General features: G+C 62.3%; 1 pseudogene; it reads right to left on the bottom strand.

Moving 5' to 3' along the window:
* The window catches only part of LOC126434168 (large subunit ribosomal RNA), a 7,871-nt pseudogene that overhangs the window by 1,993 nt on the left and 878 nt on the right, over positions 1–5,000 (bottom strand).

Below are 5,000 nucleotides of genomic sequence, written 5' to 3' on the forward strand. Positions count from 1 at the left end.
TCGGAGGTGGGGCTCCACAGAGACATTGAAGCCCCTCTGCGCGAGTCCACGGGCGACATAACGCACTACAGCGTCATGGCGCTTGACCCGGGACCCGTGCGTCCTAAAGCAAGCCTGAAGTACGTGGTTGGCGGTCTCCACGGCCTGGCACCCCGCGCGGCATCTGGTGTCCGCCTCCCGCCCGCGACTGCGCCGTGCCTTCGTAGGGAAGGCGTTGATGCGGGCGCGGAGGGCGTCGATGTATTCACGCCCAGATAGCAGGCGACTGGTGTCGGCGACCCACTGATGTTGGCCACTGACGGCGGCAGAAGATGACAGTGCCGCACCGTCAATGGCGATGTGTAGGCGCGCCGCCCACATTTCCCCAACCTGCGTTGACGATTTGAGGAGGTGGCCCTCCCACATTAGGTGGCGCTCCAGCACCTCGATCTCACGCTGTACCTCATCCATGCCTGCACCGTCGCAGGCTGGCCCTATCTTCTTCAGCGCCAGGAGACGGGACCGACGGAGGGTCGGACCCATCCATCGGCAAGATGGAATGCCGAGGCCCCCCTGGGCAACAGGAGCGTGGAAGTATCCCAGGGGGGTGTCCGCCGGAAGGCGGAACCATCTCCTGACGGCGGCCCGGATGGTGACGTCGGCCGACTTCAATGCACCCACCCGGGTGCGGCTGAGGGCCAGCCCGTGGTACAGGCCAGGGAGAAGTACGTTGGTGAGAGCGTGGAGGCGCTGTTGCGGCTTCAGCGGAGCTCGGGAGATGACGTCAAGCTGCTCCACCAGGTGACTACGTGGATTGAAGACACAGCGACCCGCCGTGGAAAATTGCAGCCCCAGGTACCGGAAGGTTTCACCCACACGCAGGGCAGGCATGGTGGTATTGCCTGCTGTGAAGGTGACATTGCTGTCCACCTTCACCTTCTTTTCGCGCCCTGACGCGACTAAGGCGAGGGTGAAACACTTCCGGGCGTTGATCTGCAGCCCCAGGTGGGCGAGGGCTGCGGTAGCTGCGTCGATGAGGGACTGCAAGCCCCTCGGGGTCGCTGCAAACAGCAAGACGTCATCTGCAAAGGCCGCAGCGTTGACTCTGCGACCGAGGATCCGAGCTCCGATGTGGGAGGGCAGTTGGCCTAAAACGTAGTCCACCGCAAAGTTGAACAGGAGGGGGGAGAGGGGATCGCCCTGGCGAACGCCCCGTGCTGGCTGCACAGACACGCCCACGCCGGCGCCGTCCGCTATCACTGTCGTGCTGCCCTCGTAGCACCGCTCGACATACTCGACAAAGCAATCCGGCAGGCCATGCGCCTTCAGCACGGGGCGAAGGGCAGCATGATCTACCGAATCGAATGCCTTAGATACGTCGATCGATGCCACAAAGACAGAGCGGCAGGAGCGAACTGCGTCGGTGAGAGCAGTGTCCAAGATGAAGGTATTTTCCAACATCCCATCCCGAGGGATGAATGCCCGCTGACGTTCGTCCACAGCACATGCGCGCATCAGGCGTGACGCGAGAACCTTGTGGAAGGTCCGCGCCAACACCGAGCAGACCGTAATGGGGCGAAAGTCAGCGGGGGATGTTGGTGCAGCCGTTTTCGGGAGAAGGGACGTCCGCGCGCGAAGCAGGCGTTCCGGAAGGGCGCGGGCCAGAAGGAAGAGATTCATCACTTTCACCAGGACTTCGTGCGGCAGGCGCCGCAACTCCGCTGGGGTAAGGCCGTCCGGCCCGGCTGCTGATCCCCTGGGCGGCAACGCGGCGGCGACCTCCTCATGTGTGACCGGCCCCCATATGCACTCGAGAGCGACAGGCTCTGAGTGCGGGAGGAGGCGGTCACGAATGAAGCCCGCGGTGGAGATGGGCTTCTTGGTGAAGAGGTCCGCCCAGAAGTCCAGCAGACCAGGGATGGCACGTGGCGGCTGGAGCAGGGTGCCATCCAAGAGGCCGCGCACGCAACGTGCACGCGACCGTCGGAAGGCATCCTGCGTTCTCGCGTACTCCCAGCGGCGCCGCTTGCGCTTCTGCGTCGGCGGCGCGGCAGGCGGCCGCTTCGATGGTTGGCGCGGCCGCTGTGTCCTGGTGATCGATCTCTCCCCTCTAGACCCGACCGACGCAAGGGCATCCGGGAGCATGCCCAGGATGACATCGGGCGGCGTGCCCCGCCCCAGACCTATGACACGATCCAGGGCAGAGAAACGCTGGGCGGAAGCGGGTAGCCCCGCCAGATGCTCCCAGATGGCGGCGTCAGTCGGCCCCTCCGGCGGCGGCCCGGTGGTGTCGGCCGCGAAGTCCTCGGCTGCGTCGACGGGCGGCGCAGCGGCCTCGCCCGCGTCAGGCAGCGGGCTCGCTGCTCCCCGGCGGGACGCCGGCTCTTCCCCCCGACCGATCTCAAGCGCCTCCATGAATTGGCGGACAAGCTGCTTGTGGGCAGCTTGCCGCCGTCGGCACTTGATTGCCTCGAGCGTTCGGTCGGGGAACATCCTGATGAGTTCTTGATTGACGAAGAAGAACCGGGCGTCCCTCTCAAGGAACAGTTCGGCCTCCGCCTTGGCGAGCGACAGGACTTCTTCCTCCGTCCACCTCGCGCGATGCCTCTCCGTGACGATCTCCGCGTTGGCGGCCGCAAGATGTTGGCGGCGGCGATGGACCCCGAGACCGTTCTTGGTTGTAAAGCTGCGGTGGCACTCACTACAGGTATACATAGCTGCAAAAGTTACAAGATTTTCGGCACGGCCGGTTGGCCGGCTAGGTGCTGGGGGAGTTGGGGTGGCACCTTCAGCGGAAGGGCCACCACTTGTTCTCTGCTTACTGCCCCCAACTAAAAAAGGGATAGTGCGAGGGGGGGCTGGTAACCCCCCCAAGCCCCTGGTGCGGTCTTCCACTCTGCGAAATCAGCGGGCCCACGAGAAGGGGAGAAGACCGCAGGAGAGGAGAGGCTAAGAGGGCTAGGCCCATGTATTGCGCATCACTCTCCCTGTAACTATAACCCAAGGAAGGCACCTCGCAGCAGCAGCATAGTTACTCCCGCCGTTTACCCGCGCTTGCTTGAATTTCTTCACGTTGACATTCAGAGCACTGGGCAGAAATCACATTGCGTCAACACCCGCTAGGGCCATCGCAATGCTTTGTTTTAATTAGACAGTCGGATTCCCCCAGTCCGTGCCAGTTCTGAGTTGATCGTTGAATGGCGGCCGAAGAGAATCCGCGCACCCGCGCGCCCCCGGAGGAGCACGCTAAGGCGGACGCGGCCTCGCAGCAAGGAAGATCCGTGGGAGGCCAAGGCACGGGACCGAGCTCGGATCCTGCACGCAGGTTGAAGCACCGGGGCGCGAACGCCGCGCAGGCGCGCGCATCCTGCACCGCCGGCCAGCACGAGGCCAACCAACGGCGAGAGCAGACCACGCCCGCGCTAAACGCCCGCACTTACCGGCACCCCTACGGCACTCACCTCGCCCAGGCCCGGCACGTTAGCGCTGACCCACTTCCCGACCAAGCCCGACACGCCCCGATCCTCAGAGCCAATCCTTATCCCGAAGTTACGGATCCAATTTGCCGACTTCCCTTACCTACATTATTCTATCGACTAGAGGCTCTTCACCTTGGAGACCTGCTGCGGATATGGGTACGAACCGGCGCGACACCTCCACGTGGCCCTCTCCCGGATTTTCAAGGTCCGAGGGGAAGATCGGGACACCGCCGCAACTGCGGTGCTCTTCGCGTTCCAAACCCTATCTCCCTGCTAGAGGATTCCAGGGAACTCGAACGCTCATGCAGAAAAGAAAACTCTTCCCCGATCTCCCGACGGCGTCTCCGGGTCCTTTTGGGTTACCCCGACGAGCATCTCTAAAAGAGGGGCCCGACTTGTATCGGTTCCGCTGCCGGGTTCCGGAATAGGAACCGGATTCCCTTTCGCCCAACGGGGGCCAGCACAAAGTGCATCATGCTATGACGGCCCCCATCAACATCGGATTTCTCCTAGGGCTTAGGATCGACTGACTCGTGTGCAACGGCTGTTCACACGAAACCCTTCTCCGCGTCAGCCCTCCAGGGCCTCGCTGGAGTATTTGCTACTACCACCAAGATCTGCACCGACGGCGGCTCCAGGCAGGCTCACGCCCAGACCCTTCTGCGCCCACCGCCGCGACCCTCCTACTCGTCAGGGCTTCGCGGCCGGCCGCAAGGACCGGCCATGACTGCCAGACTGACGGCCGAGTATAGGCACGACGCTTCAGCGCCATCCATTTTCAGGGCTAGTTGCTTCGGCAGGTGAGTTGTTACACACTCCTTAGCGGATTCCGACTTCCATGGCCACCGTCCTGCTGTCTTAAGCAACCAACGCCTTTCATGGTTTCCCATGAGCGTCGATTCGGGCGCCTTAACTCGGCGTTTGGTTCATCCCACAGCGCCAGTTCTGCTTACCAAAAGTGGCCCACTTGGCACTCCGATCCGAGTCGTTTGCTCGCGGCTTCAGCATATCAAGCAAGCCGGAGATCTCACCCATTTAAAGTTTGAGAATAGGTTGAGGTCGTTTCGGCCCCAAGGCCTCTAATCATTCGCTTTACCGGATGAGACTCGTACGAGCACCAGCTATCCTGAGGGAAACTTCGGAGGGAACCAGCTACTAGATGGTTCGATTAGTCTTTCGCCCCTATACCCAGCTCCGACGATCGATTTGCACGTCAGAATCGCTACGGACCTCCATCAGGGTTTCCCCTGACTTCGTCCTGGCCAGGCATAGTTCACCATCTTTCGGGTCCCAACGTGTACGCTCTAGGTGCGCCTCACCTCGCAATGAGGACGAGACGCCCCGGGAGTGCGGAGGCCGCCGCCCCGTGAAGGGCGGGGAAGCCCCATCCTCCCTCGGCCCGCGCAAGGCGAGACCTTCACTTTCATTACGCCTTTAGGTTTCGTACAGCCCAATGACTCGCGCACATGTTAGACTCCTTGGTCCGTGTTTCAAGACGGGTCGTGAAATTGTCCAAAGCTGAAGCGCCGCTGACGGGAGCGA

Source organism: Schistocerca serialis, unplaced genomic scaffold, assembly GCF_023864345.2.
Source record: "Schistocerca serialis cubense isolate TAMUIC-IGC-003099 unplaced genomic scaffold, iqSchSeri2.2 HiC_scaffold_1182, whole genome shotgun sequence".
In the NCBI taxonomy this organism is placed as follows: Eukaryota; Metazoa; Arthropoda; class Insecta; order Orthoptera; family Acrididae; genus Schistocerca; species Schistocerca serialis.